The sequence below is a fragment of the Malus domestica genome, chromosome 09 (assembly GCF_042453785.1).
Source record: "Malus domestica chromosome 09, GDT2T_hap1".
NCBI lineage: Eukaryota > Viridiplantae > Streptophyta > Magnoliopsida > Rosales > Rosaceae > Malus > Malus domestica.
The window spans coordinates 27981204-28001192 of NC_091669.1; the positions used below are offsets into that span (position 1 = coordinate 27981204).

A 19989-nucleotide genomic window follows, 5' to 3' on the forward strand; every position below is an offset into this window, starting at 1 on the left:
TGGGTTCGGATGACCCGTTAACTTAACAGGTCGAGTTTAACCCAACCCAAACCCACCCAACCCGTTTACAGGTCTACCTCTCATGTTGTATATATTATATGAAGATCCATATGGGCCTATAGAAGCTCCAATTTTGCTCAGAACAAACCAATCATTTTGTTGTCTATTTTCTCTTTGGATAATCCCATTTTTACCAAGAGATGGCTATAGAAACTACCCAAAACGACATTGTCTACAGGTCCAAACTCCCCGACATCCCCATCCTAAAACACCTTCATCTCCACTCCTACTGCCTCCGCAACAAAAACCACTTGAGCGCCCTGTCTTGAAACTATGTGATTTGAGAGAGATTTTCTCTATTGATAAGTTGATGATTAATAGTTCATACGGAGACTTATATTTATACAATCTATAATTGGTCTATTCTAGGCAAAGTATATACAGATTGGCAATTACAATCTATCATAATAACTAATTGATACATTGCTATAATCAAGTGATCTTCCTTTCTTTCTGTTAATACTCCCCCTCAAATTGGAGCGTGGATGTCTAGAACGCCTAACTTGCCAAGTAGGAAACAAAATGATGGCTGACCAAGTGGTTTGGTAAACATGTCGACAAGCTGACACTTTGTGGACACATGAGATGTAGCAATATCTCCACATTGGATTTGCTCTCAAACCACATGACAGTCGATCTCAATATGCTTCGTTCGTTCATGGAAAACTGGGTTTGCGGCTATGTGAAGTGCCGCCTGACTATCACAAGAAAGCTGGGCTGGTTATGGGTGTCAAACCCGCATGTCATGCAATAGATATCTCAACCAAGTTAACTCACATGTAATAGACGCCATTGCTCTATATTCTAATTCGGTAGACGACCTCAAGACAGTCGTTTGCTTCTTGGTTTTCCACGAGATTAGTGCTCCTCCAAGGAATATACAATACCCAGTTACGAATCGTCTTATAATAGAGCATCCAGCCTAATCTGCGTCACAAAACCCCATTAAAGACATATTGCCTGTGGATGGGTGATGGTGATTTTTACCACTTGTAAAACAAAGGGTTAAACCATAGAAAATTCTTGCAAGAGAACAAGTGTTGTAGTATAGAATGACTCAAGCAAGGTCAATCTCCTCAGGGACTGGTATAAACAATTTATGAGCTTTTGTGTATTTAACTTAGTTAACTCTAAGAACTACACTAATTCAACGAAACTAAATACTATTGTACGTGACTTAAACAAACATCTAAAAGGGAAATGGCTTATAGAAATAATGATTCAACTAAACAAAACAAGTAAAAGGTCGTACCCAGTGCACAAGGTTCCCGCTTTACGCAGGGTCTGGGAGAGGTGAATGTCGGCTAGCCTTACCCCTATTTATGGAGAGGCTGCTCCCAAGTCTCGAACCCGAGACCTACCGCTCATGGGCGAAGGCACTTGCCATCGCACCAAGTGCGACCTCTAACTAAACAAAACAAGTACAACAACAACAACAACAACAAAGCCTTTTCCCACTAAGTGGGGTCGGCTATATGAATCCTAGAACGCCATTGCGCTCGGTTTTGTGTCATGTCCTCCGTTAGATCCAAGTACTCTAAGCCTTTTCTTAGAGTCTCTTCCAAAGTTTTCCTAGGTCTTCCTCTACCCCTTCGGCCCTGAACCTCTGTCCCGTAGTCACATCTTCGAACCGGAGCGTCAGTCGGCCTTCTTTGCAAATGTCCAAATCACCGGAACCGATTTTCTCTCATCTTTCCTTCAATTTCGGCTACTCCTACTTTACCTCGGATATCCTCATTCTCAATCTTATCCTTTCTCGTGTGCCCACACATCCCACGAAGCATCCTCATCTCTGCTACACCCATTTTGTGTACGTGTTGATGTTTCACCGCCCGACATTCTGTGCCATACAACATCGCTGGCCTTATTGCCGTCTTATAAAATTTTCCCTTGAGCTTCAGTGGCCTACGACGGTCACACAACATGCTGGATGCACTCTTACACTTCATCCATCAAGCTTGTATTCTATGGTTGAGATCTCCATCTAATTCTCCGTTCTCTTGTAAGATAGATCCTAGGTAGCGAAAACGGTCGCTTTTTGTGATCTTCGCTAAATTGCTCCGGTCATTAGTGTGGATAAGTATATAAATGGATAGAGATAGGAAAGCAAACACAAGATGTACGTGGTTCACCCAGATTGGCTACGTCCACGGAATAGAAGAGTTCTCATTAATTGTGAAGGGTTTACACAAGTACATAGGTTCAAGCTCTCCTTTAGTGAGTACAAGTGAATGATTTAGTACAAATGACATTAGAGTACAAATGACATTAGGAAATATTGTGGGAGAATGATCTCGTAATCACGAAACTTCTAAGTATCGGAGTGTGGTATCGACTTGCCTTATCTGTCTCATAGGTAGATGTGGCAGCTTCTCTGGAAGTACTCTTCCTCCATCCAGGGGTGGTATCTTTAACTGGTGGAGATGCACAAGGTAATGTATCAATTTCACTTGAAGCTTACTTGTAGTTTCAGGCTTGGTCAAGCGCGATACAAACCATGTAGTAGGAGTCCCCCAAGTCGCCGAGCTAGGGGATTTGCTGAAAGAGGTGACAGACAAGGTAAGCAATCAGAGCTCCGGCTGATTGTTCACCTTCTCCCCATCTTGCAGCAGCATGAAGGATAAAGAGAAGAAAAATGAGAAGAGATGATATGGGATACTTTTGCTTTTGAAGAAGTAACTTTCCACAGGCTTATTCTTGAACTGAGCTGGAGGGTTTTCTGGTTTCCTCCAGAGTATAAGGCCGACTGAAGAATTTGAGGGTCAAAACAAGTCCATCAAATCTAGAGTACGTTCGACCCTGCTGATATGGGATACTTTTGCTTTTGACAGAGTAATGGATGGATCGGCACGTGTGCTGTTACGCTTGTCTCCACATGCTTCCTTGTATCCTTCGCACTTGCCCTATCTGTTCCTCAAGCAGATACGGTATCTTCCCTGGCAACATAAGATGTTGAAGATGAGTACTCGAGAGCAATGCCAGGTAAGTAATCAGGTAAGGGGTTCCAGGCTGTCAGTTCCTGGCTGGGAGCTTGATTTCAAGTGCTGACTGATTGCTCTCTTTCTCCTTGTCTTGCAGGTAAAAACAAGGCCAAAGGAAAAGACAGGGAAAAAGCATGATATGGGATACTCTTGCTTTTAACCCTGATGATATGAGATATTCTTGCTCTAGTATAGCTTGTTTGCAGAGGTATTATCGGGGGGAAAGAAAGCTGAATATTTCGAAAGGCTTCGTTGGGAGTGCCCTCTCAGATATGAGGAAGGGTTGAGCATTTTTGCAGGTCTGCCTGTCCGTTGGGGATGGAGGTCGACATATATAGGAGTCTCCCTAACAACAAGTAGTAATGTTATTCCTTTACCCTGCTTGGTCATAGCACGGTAGTGGGAGCTGCCAGCTTCACATGTTTTAACTCTGTCAGAGCACTTTGAAAAAGTGGTATGTGGTATCTGGCTCTCGAGATTCGGAGAACGATGCTTCTTCGATTTTTGAGAAAGCAATCATGGTGGGGGTCTGGCTCTCGAGATTCGGGGAGCAGTGTCTCTTCGATTTTTGAGAAAGTAATCATGTTGGGAGTTTGGCTCTCGAGATTCGGAAGGCGGTGCCTCTTCGATTTTGGAGTAAGCAATCTTGTTGGGAGTGTTTTCTCGGATGTGAGTAAAGGTTGGGCATGTTTGCTAGTATACCTTGCCACGAAGCACGGAGGTTGACACACAGGGACTTTCCAATTATCCAGCAGTGGTACTGTTCCTTTACCCTTGTGGGTAATAATATGGTAGCTAGACCTTCAAAATTTATGTGTCTAAACTTTGTTAGTGCTGTTTCTTTGCTATTCTTTTACCTTTCTTGGTCAGAGCGATGTAGTGGGAGCTGCAAGCTTCACGTGCTCAACTTTGGCAGAGACTTTGACAAAGTTATCTGTGGTACCCATGAGCTATTGTTGCGTGTGGGAAGTGGGTGATTGAACAGTAAGATTCATGTGCTTTCTACTTCACCAGAAGTCTTCGACAGAATGCCCATAATTTCCGCAAAGCTGAGTGTGCGTGTGACAGGTGCTGACAAGGCTAGAAAAGAAGGTGCCTCTTTGATTTCTGAGATCGGCCCTCGTGGTCTCTGAGCAGCCCAGCTTTTGAGAAAGCGAGCGCCTCTTCGATTGATTCGGAGAACGATGCCTCTTCGATTTTTGAGAAAGCAATCATGCTGGGGGTCTGGCTCTCGAGATTCGGGGAGCAGTGTCTCTTCGATTTTTGAAAAAGTAATCATGTTGGGAGTCTGGCTCTCGAGATTCGGAGGGTGGTGCCTCTTCGATTTTGGAGCAAGCAATCTTGTTGGGAGTGTTTTCTCAAATGTGAGTAAAGGTTGGGCATGTTTGCTAGTCTACCTTGCCACGAAGCACAGAGGTTGACACACAAGGACTTTCCAATTATCCAGCAATGGTACTGTTCCTTTACCCTCTCTTCGATTTTTGAGAAAGTAGTCATGTTGGGAGTCTGGCTCTCGAGATTCGGAGGACGGTGCCTCTTCGATTTTGGAGCAAGCAATCTTATTGGGAGTGTTTTCTCGAATGTGAGTAAAGGTTGGGCATGTTTGCTAGTCTACCTTGCCACGAGGCACAGAGGTTGACACACAGGGACTTTCCAATTATCCAACAGTGGTACTGTTCCTTTACCCTTGTGGGTAATAATATGGTAGCTAGACCTTCAAAATTTATGGGTCTAAACTTTGTTAGTGCTGTTTCTTTGCTATTCTTTTACCCTTCTTGGTCAGAGCGATGTAGTGGGAGCTGCAAGCTTCACGTGCTCAACTTTGGCAGAGAACTTTGGCAAAGTTATCTGTGGTACCCATGAGCTATTGCTGCGTGTGGGAAGTGGGTGATTGGACAGTAAGATTCATGTGTTTTCTATTTCCCCAGAAGTCTTCGACAGAATACCCATAATTTCCGCAAAGCTGAGTGTACGTGTGACAGGTGCTGACAAGGCTGGAAAAGTAGGTGCCTCTTCGATTTCTGAGATCGGCCCTCGTGGTCTCTGAGGAGCCCAGCTTTTGAGGAAGCGAGCGCCTCTTCGATTTCTGAGATCGGCTTTCGTGGTCTTTGAGCAGCCCAACTTTTGAGAAAGCAAACACCTCTTCGATTTATGAGATCAACCCTCGTGGTCTCTAAGCAGCCCAGCTTTTGAGAAAGCAAACGCCTCTTCGATTTCTGAGCAGGCGCCTCTTCGATGTCTGAAGCTCCGTCGAGTGCAGCTTTTTATAGGGGCTGGCATTAAGTTCCAAAGCACACTTGAATCTCCACCAGTAGAAGCTCCATTCTTACACTTCTAAGATCTTGATTTGTCCGACCTCTTCTCTCTTCAATACCTTTGAAAATGTCTGGCCCCTCCGACCGTCGTTTTGACTTGAACCTTGTTGAAGAGGCAGCCCCGCCTTCTCCAGACAACATATGGCGCCCATCCTTCGTCTCCCCTACTGGTCCTCTTACCGTTGGGGATTCCGTGATGAAGAATGATATGACCGCTGCGGTGGTGGCCAGGAACCTTCTCACTCCCAAAGATAACAGACTACTTTCCAAACGGTCTGATGAGTTAGCTGTTAAGGATTCACTGGCTCTCAGTGTTCAGTGTGCAGGTTCTGTGTCTAATATGGCCCAACGCCTATTTGCTCGAACCCGCCAAGTTGAGTCATTGGCGGCCGAAGTGATGAGTCTCAAACAGGAGATTAGAGGGCTCAAGCATGAGAATAAACAGTTGCACCGACTCGCACATGACTATGCTACAAACATGAAGAGGAAGCTTGACCAGATGAAGGAAACTGATGGTCAGGTTTTACTTGATCATCAGAGATTTGTGGGTTTGTTCCAAAGGCATTTATTGCCTTCGTCTTCTGGGGCTGTACCGCGTAATGAAGCTCCAAATGATCAACCTCTGATGCCTCCTCCTTCTAGGGTTCTGTCCAGTACTGAGGCTCCGAATGATCCCCCTCCGATGCCTTCTCTTTCTGGGGCTCTACCGACTGCTGAGACTTCTCCTAAGCAACCTTTGTGAAGGCTCCATCTTGTTTGTTTATTTTGACTCATGTATATGTACATATTTGTAGCTTATCGGGGATATCAATAAATAAGTTTTCCTTCATTTCAACGTATTGTGTTAAATACACCAAAGCCTTCTTCGCTAAGTTCTTTGAATTTTCTTTTGTTGAAGCTTGTATGTTGAAGCTTTCTGAGTGGAGCATGTAGGTTGGGGTAGTGTTCCCTTAATTTTTCGAGTGAGGAAAACTTCTCGGTTGGAGCTTTGAAGGTTGGGTTTTCCTTGTGTATGTTTTACTTGTGACATTCAAGTTAAAACGCATACCACTACAAGCAATTTATCCATGACATTTGGATTAAATATAAACATGAATGATTCATTAATCTTGATGAAAATCCTTTTGTTAAACCATGTAATCCCTAAGAGTATGATATTTACCTTAGGAGAAATTACAATCCTCAATCACAAGAAACATAACCAATTTTAACGTGACATTAATTCAAAATTGCATCCAATGACTTTTCTAAGCATCCTAATGGTGATCAATCATCAAGACACATAGATAGTTTAATTTAGAGATTGAAAATATCAAAGCAAGCATGTAACAACACTTAAGCAATTGAAAGAGAAATCTACGTAATCATGTTGCGGCTCATGGCCTCACTCTAGCAAAAGGAAATTAGTTATACATAATTATTTGAATACATAAGAAATTATCCATGAAGAATCAAAGAAAGAGACAACCCTTTTTTTTACAAGGATGCTATCTCCTGAGCTCTCCGATCCTCTTGGAGCTGCGGCATCCCTTCTGCTTTCTGCTATGTTGCTCGCGGCAACTCTGTCCATTCCCTTCTTCTTCTCTGCCCTCCCTTATTTTACTCTCTGCCGTGTGTTGCCTTAAACAAAAGGCAATGAATTTTCAAAACACCAAGGCCACAAGTGGAAAGCCATCATTGTTGTCCCCCTTCTTTAACTTATTTTATTAGACAAAGGAATAAACAGCCGTGTGTTCCACTTTCCTCCTCCAAAAGCTTCTGTTTTTCTAATGCTACAAAGGCCAAATGAGTGGGATTGAAAACCCCATTGTCTGCCGAGTGATGATGACAAAGTAAAGCACAAAACAAGTGCCTTTACTTTCTTATTTTTATTAGCCAAATGGAGTGGGCAGATTTGGCCATAATGTTTCCTTAGATTTCAATGAATGGATGTCCTTAGGAAGGTTGAAAGGTCAGTTTCAAAAGCTAAGAAGGAAGTTTCCTCAATTTAGGCTTTAATTATGTACTTATCTCTTGTGCAACCTTCAGAGGTCTAAACTGCCTTGTCAGCACGCTGACCTGTCTTCATTCTTAAGCTGGGAACAATTGGCTGGGAATTTTGAGCTAAAAATTTGATATGATCATCTTCGATCTCTTGTGAATCAGTTCCAATTGGAATCACTAAATAATTCCAACGTTTGCATACTTTTCCACCAAACTCAATCTTGCTGCTCCTAGAAACACATGGCAAAACTCATAAATACTCAAAACTTCCAACTAAACTAGACAAGAAAAGAAATATAAAAAGGGGAAAATATATAGTATAAATATTGGTTCATCAATGGGAAGTACAAACCTTGTCTGGGAGCTCCCTTTAAATAACGCAAGAGATGGTAGACGGCATCAAGGTGGGGCTTTCTCGGCTCTTTCATAAATAGACTTAAGATGTGGATGGGATATGTTATTTCCAGCCTTGTGATAGTGAGATAGATGAGTCGTCCAACTAACCTCCTATAATATGATGAATTTTTCAACAACTCTCCTTCAGTTGGCAAGAGCTTGATATTCTCCTCCATTGGTGTGGGCATTGGTTGAGCCCCGAGCAATCCAGCCTCGTCTAAGATATCCAATGTGTATTTTCGTTGAGAAATTGAGACACCACTAGTTGAACGAGCTACTTCCACCCTAAGGAAGTACTTCAAAGGGCCAAGATCTTTGATTCGGAATTGGGTGTGAAGGAAATCCATAAGGGCAGCAATGGCGTGATCATCATTGCTAGTGATGATAATGTCATCAACATAAATAAGCACATCAGTGAATGAGGCACATGTAACCTTAGTAAACAGCGAATAATCGGCCTTAGATTATTGAAAACCACCACGTTGAATAGCAGCGGAAAACTTATGAAACCAACTTTGGGAGGCTTGTTTAAGTCCATAAAGGGACTTGTTGAATCGACATACCATTATCTCCCTCTGGCGATGAAGCCCCGACGGAAGATGCATACAGACCTCCTCAGTGAGATCGCCATGGAGGAAGGCGTTTTGAACGTCCATTTGATGCAGAGACCAATGACGGACAGCTGCCACAGCTAACAAACACTGAACTGTAGTGAGTTTGGCGACTGGAGTGAAAGTCTCTTTGTTGTCAATCCCTTCCCGCTGCGTAAAGCCCTTGGCCACCAGTCTGGCTTTGTAACGTTCAATGGAACCGTCAGAATTATATTTTATCTTGTACACCCATTTGCACCCTATGGCTCGGTGACCAGGGGAATTGTTGAACCGTTCATGTGTGATTTTCTTCAAGGGCTGCAAGTTCATGTGCCATGGCATCTTTCCATTTGTGATCAGCATTTGCTTGTTCAAAGGTCACAGGCTCCACAAGGGTCGTGATATTACAGATAAATTTCCGATACAGAGAAGAGAGTTGTCCATAAGAGAGATACCTGGATAATGAGTACCGCATGCTTGCCAAAGAAGATGATGTCCTGGGGGCTGTCATGGACGTCTGATACACATGAAAGTCGCGGAGCTAGACACTGGGTTGCGACAGGTGTCCAGATTGACGCAATGGTGGTATGGATGGGTGTGGTATGGTAGGTGGAGTTGGCAAAGAAGGTGTTGTGACGGGAAGGGGTTTTGGAGATGGAGCCGTGAGGTTAAGGTTGTCGTTTCGTGAGGGAGACGACGAAGGGAGTGTGGTGGCAGGTAAGAGAGATGTTGGGTTATAGGGTGTTCATTATTGGGAGAAGGCGTTGGGCTAGGGTTTTCTTCATGTGGTATAAGGACAGACGGTGGTGGTGTTATATTAGGAGAAGTCTGTGGTTCAATGAGATAAGGTAAAGGTAATGCTATATTATCATCCTGGTGATCTGGTGGGTGAGTAATAAATGGGAATGTGCTTTCATAAAATGTAACATCACGAGAAGAGAAGAACTTGTGAGTTTGGAGGTCATAAACTTTGTAACCCTTTTGTCCCAAAGGATAACCAACGAAAATACATCGGCGGGCTCGTTGATCAAATTTGTGAGTAGGCATGAGATTGGTTGCATAACACAAGCACCCAAAGGTGTGGAGACGAGAGTATTTGGGTGATGTTTTGTGGAGTAATTCATATGGTGTTTTGTGGGAAAGTAATGGCGCAGGCAATCTATTAATTAAATAGGAAGCTGTTTGAACACTCTCACCCCAAAAACTCAATGGTAGGTTGGCTTGGAATCATAGGGCTCGAGCCACATTCAAAAGGTGTCTATGCTTGTGTTCAACTACTCCATTTTGTTGGGGAGTCGAAGGACAAGAATGGTGGAACACAATGCCCTTCGAGTCAAGGAATGGACGTATGGATATAAACTCGGCCTCGTTCTCAGCCCTAAGCGTTTTAACAGTGCAATTAAATTGTGTATGAACCCATGAAATGAACAATTGCAATATCCCTTGGGTTTCTGATTTATATCTCATGAGGTGAATCCAAGTATATCGAGAAAAATCATCCACAATAGTTAGGAAATAACGAGCCCCTGAGTGGGAGTTTATTCGATGTGGTCCCCAAATATCACAGTGTATCAAATCAAAAGGTGTATTCGTTGAAATTGAACTGGATGGAAAAGACAAACGAATTTGTTTTGCTAAAGGGCAAATTTCACATATATGACTAGAATCAAAATAAATATCAGGGACTGTTTTATTCAAGGTTTGAAGCGGTTTGGTGGAGGGATGTCCGAGACGTTGGTGCCAAAGGTTGGAGTGTTTGCGGATGTTGTAGGCTAGATGTGGGTTTTGGTCTTGTGTTAAGTAGTAAAGGCCATCATGATGCTTCCCCAGGCCAATCATCTTCCTCGTAGCTGCGTCCTGCACAACACAGAATTCCGGAAAGAATATCACAATACAGTTTAATGCCCTTGTAGATATCAAATTAACTCTAAATTTGGGAACTTTAAGTACTCCTTCAAGAGTGATTTGCGGACTGATTTTCAATGAACCAATGGCCTCTACCCGTGAGTGCCCACCATCAGGTAACTGGACTGTGGTAGAGTTTGATTAAGACTGTGTTTTCATCAAAGTGGATAAGGCCGTCACATGATCCGTGGCCCCACTATTAATGATCCAATATAATTTCGAAGGATAATCAATTTGATCCATATTAGAGGATGGCGTGATAATACCTATCGCATTTGCAAAGTGTTGTTGATTACCATCATTAGTTTTTCGAAGGAGTGCCATCAGTTGGTTATACTCCTCGGTGGTGAATCTTGGACCTTCTGAGGTGGACGGTTTGTGGCTTGAATCAATGGCCTTGTTTGGTTCTTGTCCAGTCTTCACATGGTTGGCATGAGATCGCCATTGGTTGGGCGGTTTCAAATTCTTCCCATGAAACTTGTGACTAGGTGGAAATCCATATAGGTAGAAACACCTTTCAACGACATGACCGCCTTGATCACAGTATGAACATTTCTTCTTCTGGACTTGGTTTGCTTGATTGCCTGTGTATGATGCATGGGTTGCTAGCATGGCATGGTGGTTCAAGTTTTCTCGATTAAGAGATACTTCAACTTGTTTTTCTTGTTGGAGGATGAGAGAATGAACGCGTCGCGTGTCAGGCAGTGGCTGCATAAACAAGATTTGTCCTCGAATTGCTGAGTAGCTGTCATTCAATCCCATAAGGAATTGCACGACCCTTTCTTTCTCTTCCCTTTTGTTGAGGTGCTCTAATCCTCCTCAAGTGCATGTCGCTTCCTTGTTGTACGAGGAAAGCTCATCCCATAGGGCCTTCAATTTGGTGTAGTAATTAGAGATTAATTGTTGGCCTTGTCTATGCTCAATAATCTCTCTCTTAATCTGATAAATACGTGAATCGTTTCCTTGGGAGAAACGTTCTTTCAAATCATTCCATGCCTCTGCTGCACTGGAGTTGTGCACGATGCTGCTTGCGATGTCAGAATGGACAGAATTTAAAATCCATGCCAAAACCATATCATTGCAGCGTTGCCACAATGGAAATTTTGCATCTGTCGGAGATGGGGACTTGACGGTGCCTTCCACAAATCCGATCTTGTTTTTCGCGCTGAGACCGATGCGCATGGCACGACTCCACGTGCTGTAGTTGTCTCCTTCGACCAGCTTGGATACTAGGACAATATTTGGGTGATCGGAATGGTGTATGGAGTATAGGTCGGAGACATCCAAGAGGGTCTCGATAGATTTGGTTTCTGGTTTCCTGCTGGTGTCGTCTCCCATGGTGGCAGCGACTGTGAGTGTTGAATGCGGAAGTGTGTAGGGTTTCTAGGGTTTCTAGAGTCACCAAGATCGGTGCTCTGATGCCATCTTGAAACTATGTGATTTGAGAGAGATTTTCTCTATTGATAAGTTGATGATTAATAGTACATACGAAGACCTATATTTATACAATCTATAATTGGTCTATTCTAGGCAAAGTATATACAGATTGGCAATTACAATCAATCATAATAACTAATTGATACATTGCTATAATCAAGTGATCTTCCTTTCTTTCTGTTAATACCCTGCATCATCAAAGGCGCCAATGGAGACATCTACACGTACACTGATGTGGAACCCAAATCGCGCAGAGTTGCCTCGGGTCTCAACAAGCTCGGAATCCAACAGGTTGACGTCATTATGCTCTTCCTCCCCAACTTTCCGGAGTTCGTCTTCGCCTTTCTCGGAGCCTCCTTTTGCGGCGCCATGACAACTGCCGCGAACCCTTTTTTCACACACGCCGAGATCTTAAAACAGGCTAATGCCTCAAAAGCTAAACTCATCACCACCTTAACGTGTTACTACGACAAGGTCAAGGACTTATCGTCATCTAGTCATGACAGTCACGATGTTAGGCTCATGTGCGTTGACTCTCCGCCTGATACGAGCTGTTCGCATTTCTCCGAGCTTTTTCAAGCCGATGAAAGCGACATGCTGGAGGTTGACATTAGCCTAGACGACGTCATCGCCCTACCCTACTCGTCCGGGACAACAGGGTTGCCGAAGAGGGTGATGTTAGAGTATGAGTATGTTTATGAACATGACATTAGAGCCAGTTATAGTGTCTGAATTTGATATGGAGAAGTCATGTTAATAAGCTTTAAGTAAACCTATTTCTTGTAGGATTACTATTTCTGAATGCAGTCCAGGTCTTAAGGACTAATGTGCGTATTAGGATTGTGTTTATACACATGTTTGATTCAAACTGTGATGTTTGTGTTCTATGCTGATTCTAATAGGAGATCAGTAAGGAGAAGGTTAATCACTGCTCTCGCAATACGATGCTCATTCTATGTCAAAGCCTTATTGTTTGAGAGCACTTGTGGTATTGCAAAGAGGAGAAGTTTAACTATTTTCATAGGCTATCATGGTATCATCATCATCATCTGGTGCCGCAGGTTTGTGTTTCATATTTATCTTTATGTTGGTAGTTGATGTTCTTGTGTTTGTGACTTGATAGCATGTCTGAGATCTTTGACTGTGGTGTATACGTAAGGAATGTATTCCTTACAGGTGATGCTAACGCACAAGGGGCTTGTGACAAGCGTCGTTTTGTTCGTGCCGCCACTTTTTCATATTTATTCTTTGAACTCGGTGTTGCTTTGTGGGCTTAGAGCTAGGGCTGCCATTTTAATGATGAACAAGTTTGAGATTGTTTCTCAATTGGGGTGATCGACAAGTAAAAAGTTAGTTTTGTGCTAATTATGCCTCTGATCGTGTTGACGATCGCCAAGTTTCTCGATGTAGATAAGTACGATTTGTTGTCGATTCGAGTTCTTAAGTGTGGATGAGCACCCTTTGGGGAGGAGTTTGAAGACACTAGTTTCCCAATGTCACACTTGGTCAGCTATGTACACAGTTAGTACATTCTTTTCTTTTTCGTTTTCAATATCATATTGTGTATACTTATGCTTCAAACGATAACATTTTATAATTCTAAACAAAAAAGCGTTTTTATAGTCTTTAGCATAAAAATGTTATAAAAAAATGATATAACGTGGTACACAAATGCATTCTTCTAGCATTTTTTATTTTATTTTATAATAAGAAAAAGTACTACTGCTCTCTCAAGAATGTAAGCACACTTGCCGAATCTTGTATCTTATTTACTTTATATTCCACTACACATATATTTTCAATTTCACAATAAATAGCAATGGTAGTTCGTTATGGATTTATCAAAAGTGGGTATCCATATTTTGTCGTTTACTGGAAGTAAAGGAAAAGTAGGGTGTTAGAGTGAAATTTCCTACAAGAAGAAATACCTCCACATATTTGTTGACCGCAATCCTCACGTTTGCCGAATCCTTCTTCGAGATGTCCCAAAATAATCTTCCTCCGCAGTTTGGCGAGCGGGTACCTGCAAAAGATACTCCGACGCTCAAGTCAGTCGATTGATTTCTACTCTTTGGATTTTCTCGGGTTCTCCTCTCTCCCCCCTTTGCTCTTTGGCTCCACTCCATCTTTATAGGATTGCATGCCTGGAGAGCAAGTACCACGATCTCTCTCTCCTTCCCACTTCCTTAGTGGTCCTCGTAGTATGACTGCATGCTTCGAGAACAAGCACCACGTCATACCTTCCTTTCCCACTTCCTCGGTGATCCTCCGTAATGGAGGCGGTTACCTGGACACGTGCACCTGCTTGTTCCTCGTGGGTTTTCCTTACGGTTTATCTTGCATAACACCATCCTTAGGTGACTTGGATTGGCCCATGAGTCGAAACCCGGATTTTATCCTCCCACAATGCCCCCTTTTTCCCCTTTTTACGTATGTAAAATAGGGGAAAACTAAGTTTTTCGATCACATGTGGCCTTGAAACTATGCTTTTTGAACCTAGCTAAACTTTTAGCATTTCTTACTAAGACCAACATTTGTGGGAGTTGTTTTTATACGAGTAAACGTACCTTCAGTGAGTTTACCAAAGTCATTGTTTCGTGTGCTTGACTCTCGAAAGCCAGACAAGTTGCTTTGCTTACTTTACGAAAGTCACCTCACACCTTCACATAAAATATGGGCTGACACCTTCCACGAAAGCAGACTGACATTTACAAACGAGGATTTACGAACAAAGATCTACGAACGAGGATTTACGAGGACATTACGAAGGTGGACTAAGGACTAACATTACGAAGGACTGACATTAGGAAAGTGGAATGACACAACGGAAGAGACTGACATTATGGACTGACATTACGGAAGAGGACTGACATTACGAAAGTGGACTGACGTTATGGAAGAGGACTGACATCACGAAAGTGGACTGACATGGCGAACGTGGACTAATATTACGGAAGAGAACTGACGTTACGAAAGTGGACTGACATGACGGAAGAGGACTGACGTTACGAAAGTGGATTGACATGGCGAAAGTGGATGATGACTGACATTACGAACGTGGACTAATATTACAGAAGAGGACTGACGTTACGAAAGTGGACTGACATGACGAAAGAGGACTGACGAAATTTAACTGTGCAGTCTGACATGTCACACTTATGCGTACTATATATAACTCATTGTCCTGTCCCGTCTTACCTTTATACATATATACATATATATATACATACTTTTGAGAACCTCACGTTCTTGACAGACTTTTGCACGTTTCCCTATATTTACTTTTGTGGACATCCTGTCCCAGCCAAATTTTTGCATGCTTTTGCATGCCTTTCTATATATATATATATCCCATGTGGACATCACGTCCTGTCTATGTCTTTGCATGCTTTTCTATATATATATCCCATGTGGACATCACGTCCAGATTTTTGCATGCTTTTGCATGCTTTTCTATATATATATATATATATATATATATATATATATATATATATATATATATACATGTATGTGTATGCATATGTACTTTATGTGTGTATACGTATATATGTTTGGATTCGTAGGCATATATAGGCAGACCTACGAGCAACTTATGTGTGCATATCTCTGCATACTGACATGCGGATCTCTGCACGTACTGTTTATATATTCGTGTATATCTTATGCACGCATGTATATATATATATGCACGCATGTATATATATATATATATATATAAATGTATATATATGTATATGTGCATGTGTGTGTCATTACCTTGTGTCTCCATCTTTGCTTGTCTTCACTTCTTCTGCTTAGTTTCTTCTCCAAGCCTGTGATTTCTTGCTCCAGAAAACTCTTACTTTACAGGTAATTTTCATTTCAAACTCCTCTTGCGAGAATATTTCAAACATTACGAGCACAAATTCCCCTTCTGTCTTATCTAACCAAATTTTGGACGATAAGTCTCCCACCCGTTTATCATGTTGAGACGTACACCCTGGTCTAAATATGGTGGTACTCCACCACCCTTCGAAATTGTCAAGGCTCGTGACCTAGGTCATGTTCCAGATGATATACACCTTAGCCCACTTCCTGCCGGAGCTGACATGTATTCTGGCCTCGGTATACCAGCTGGGTCTACCGTTTTGTCTCCGGGCCATTTAGAGGTCATTAGTTTCCCGCTCCACCCTATGATTCATCTCATCTTATTCTTCACTAATAATTACCCTATGCAGCTGAACCCAAATTCTTACTTGATTATGTCAACCTTTCTGGCGTTGGGTTTGAAGCTAGGCGTATCCTTAGGTTTTAGGGATTTTCTCTATCTCTTTGACTTGACGGTTATTAAGGGTGAAACTAGCTTCTTTAATTTTAAACCTAGATATCGTAAGAAATTCTTGTCATTGGGCCCTTCGAGAAAGCCAGAGATTGGAAGAACCGTCATCTTCTGATTTCGGGGAACTGGAAGGCTCCCGAGTTGTCACAACTATCTATTCCTTCTGCTTTCGGTCCTAAACCTGGTATATATAAATTTACCTTTATTTTTTTTTTTTATAAATATGCGGACTTTACTTACCATGAATTTCTTTCGCAGCTTTATCAGATGGTCCTGAACAGATCATTTCTAAAGACCGAAAATACTGGCTAAAGAAGTTTGTGACGAGGAAGATATGGAGCTCTAGAAAAGTTGCCGACACCCTCACTCAAATCACCTCTCTCTGCAACTCCATCATTTACTTCCCGTACTGTTTGGTCGACCGGTCGTTGCCCCCAGACCCCCTACTCAAATCTATCTTCGCTCTCGATCTTGACCTTCAGTTCAGCGCAGAGTCTTCCTTACTTGTGGCCGACTCTCGAACGGAGGGCTCAGAAGAAGAAGACAAAGGAGGAGAAGACGAAGAGTCAGGGCAATCGGACATAAATTCTGACTTAAATTATTCTCCTGCGATGGCTTCACCACATTCTGACATTCCACCGTCTCGCTGCGTTACGTCGCCTCCACGTGATCTTCCTGTACCTAGAATTGCAGGTAGGTCGGATAAGCGTCATCTGGCAGATAGGTCCAAAAAGTCTAGGCGTGGTTCACCGACTATCTTCGGCACAGCCCCAAGATCCATGCTATGGCAATCGGCTCCTTTCACCTTCGGCTCGGCTAGTGATGATGGTTCCAGCAATTCATCTCAAGCTTGGAGGCCTGAGTTCACAAAAAGAGATGGGAGTCACGTCACCCTCGGCAACGATCTATAGGACAATGCAAATGCCGCTACTACTGTGGCAAGGGGCTTAGTTCACCCTAGTGACGCCGGTCGTTTTGAGACAATGCTCGATGACGATGTCGACTCTTATGAATCGCATTGCCTTATGAAGGTATGCCTTTATTCTCTCATGCCTTCGTCATTTCTGTAAGCTTTAGCCCTGACATTGTTTCCAGATGGCTCTCCTTCAAAGGGAAAAATCAGACAGACTAGCTGCTAGGTTGGAATCCTTCAGCCTTACTCAGCAACAGGTCAGAGAGTACCGGGCTAAGCTTCACGGATATAAGGAAGAGATCACAAGTTTGCAAGAAGCTCGGGATGCTGCAACGTCCGAAGTATGCCGCGCGAAGGAAGAGTTGGCCGAGGTCAAGCGAGCGAGGGCCACTGAGCGCGAGATGAATATGCAGCAAATACATAAGGAGATGGCTTCCAGCTTCAGGTTCAGTTGGGTGCAAAGCCAGCAGCGCCCAGAACATCGATTTGTAGATGATCCTGACGTGTATGATCGCCATATGGGAATTGAACCGGGTGGATACGAGTGGTACGAAGGGATGGATCCTAAAGATCGGAGACCCTCAGACCAACCTGCTTCTTCTAATCCTATCCCAGGCAGCGGGTTTGTTACTACTTCCAGACCCATCTCGAGTTTAGGCTTTGGAGGCTTTCAATCCAGCCCTCGTTTCGGCGCTCAGTAGCTCTCGCAAACGTGTGGTCTGTTTTTTTGGGCTACACCCCATTTGCGTTGGTGATCCATTCTCGTGGGCTAAAACTCCATCTGTGTTTGTAATATGTTTTTTCCTTTATTATCTCCGTTGTATCTTCGCGTGATTGTCGTTCACAAATTTGGCCTTCACCCTTCCACTTCCTAACTCTTGCTGTCTGTTCCTTTTAATTTTCAATCGTAACTGAATGTGAACAATTATCCTTTATCTTTAAGTTTGAGTTTTTAAACCAAAGAGGTTAACTTATCTTGATAAGACACGATCACCTTAGATTTTGAATTTTCGTTTCTATCAAATTTGAATTGCCTCTATATAAAGGGATGTTTGAGAGCCATTAGATAGTACCTGGATCTTCATGGCTAACAATCAAAAAGTGAAGCTCCACTTCCGGCTCTACGCTGATGTTCCTAAGAAAAAAAGCTCCCGGAGGGGTTCCAGGGGTTCTAGGAATGTAATCGAGCTAGGTTCTAACTCCTCTTCTAGTTCGCCAGGGAGGGCTTCTTATTCTTCTGAAGTCCCTAACACTTTTCGTGAATCCTCATACCGGTCTCGAACAAGATCGGGTGGAAAACAAGCTGTAGACTCCATTGTCGACGGAATGATCTCTCCGGGGCTAAATCATACCACTCGAGCTCTTAATCCTATTACTGACAGAATGGTCTCTCCATGAGGGAGTCACGCAACTCGAGTTCCTGACTCTATCGCCCGTTCTCCTGACCCTTATGCAGGAGATGAAGCGGGTCCTTCTCGCGCACCTTCTCGTCATCGACCACGCTGTCCCTAATGTTTCGACTACTCTCTACTATTGAATGAGCGTGAAACTCTGAAGGGACACTTACAACGCGCTGAACACCAGGTGGATCATCTCAGGGGGGAATTAATGGCTGCCGATCGTGCTGTGTCTGCTGCTCACTCAGATGGCATATATGATGGTTTTAAGCAAGGCGTCCAATATTTTCGCTCCAAGGTAAAAGCGGCATTTCCTTCCGTAAACTGGGATAGTCTCTCTACCCCATTAGACTAGGTGTCATTTTGCTTCTAATAAGTTGGGCCTTTAGTTCCAACCACTACTGGGATGTCTAGTAGTGCTGTTATCTTTGTTTTTTCCTTTTCGCTAGTAGGTTTACTTCTCATTCTTTTCTCTTATCTCACTATGTGTCGAATGTTTTAAATAAAACATATTCTCTTTTACGGCATGAGAGCAACATCCCACTGCCTAAGCTTTTTACCTTTGTACATGTCACGCCTCATTTTCCTTTATTCAATCTTGGATGGGTTTTTGCCCATTGGTTTTCCTTTCCTGCTCGATCTTAGATTTTCGATCTTGATTGGGTCTTTGCCCATGCGATCTTGGGTTTCTTTTCCCACTCGATCTTATATTCGCGATCTTGATTGGGTCTCTGCCCATCCGATCTTGGGTTTTATTTTCCCATTCGATCTTTGATTTTCGATCTTGATTCGTTCCTCATCCTTTAGTTTATACTCTTCAGCTTTAGACTTTATTTTAAGATTCGGATGAAATGCAACTTTATTTATCAAACAATAGGGAGATGTCAATGGACATCTAGGGATACACCCTTCGATATGCAAGGAAAACGGAAAGGGATTTACCCTTCAACATTACTGGAAACAGAAATTTAAATACGGGAAACATAAATACGAAAAGTTAAATGTGGTACTTTCTCAAATGAATTGTGTTCCACGGGCGCGGCACATACTGACCTGTTTCAACGTGCCTGAGTTTATAAGCTCCATTTCTGAAGGCTTCGGTCACCTCATACGGTCTTTCCCATATGCGTCCAAGCTTCCCTGTATTCAAATCTTTTGTGTTTTCCATGACCTTTCTCAACACCCATTCTCCTACCCTGAATCTTTTCGACTTAACCCGTTTGTTGAAGTAAGTGGCAACTTGGTTCTAGTAGTTCCCAAGTCGTAGTGCGGCGATCTCTCTTTGTTCCTCGACTAAGTCGAGGTTATGGGCTAGTTGTTGATCGTTCTCGACATTTTCCATAACTAATGTTCTGACCGTAAGTAGACCGACCTCTGTGGGGATAACCGCTTCAGTACCATAAGCGAGAGAAAATGGGCTTTCACCCGTTGGCTTCCGTTTTGTGGTGTGATAAGCCCATAGTACATTAGGGAGTTCCTTATGCCACTTTCCTTTACGTTGTTCCAACTTTTTCTTTAAGCAATCAAATATCGTTCGATTCGTCTTCTCTGCTTGGCCATTGCCTTGGGGATAACTACTGGAAGAGAATTGTAATTTGATCCCTTTCTCGGTGCAATAGCTTCTAAACCTTCGATTGTCGAACTGCGTTCCATTATCCATCACAATCGCCCTTGGTATGCCAAACCGGCAT

The 19989-nt window shown here is 42.9% G+C and overlaps 1 pseudogene; it reads left to right on the plus strand.

Annotated features, from left to right (window-relative positions):
• Window positions 1–200: 200 nt before the first annotated feature.
• The window catches only part of LOC103411718 (4-coumarate:CoA ligase 1-like), a 93446-nt pseudogene continuing 73657 nt past the window's right edge, over window positions 201–19989 (plus strand).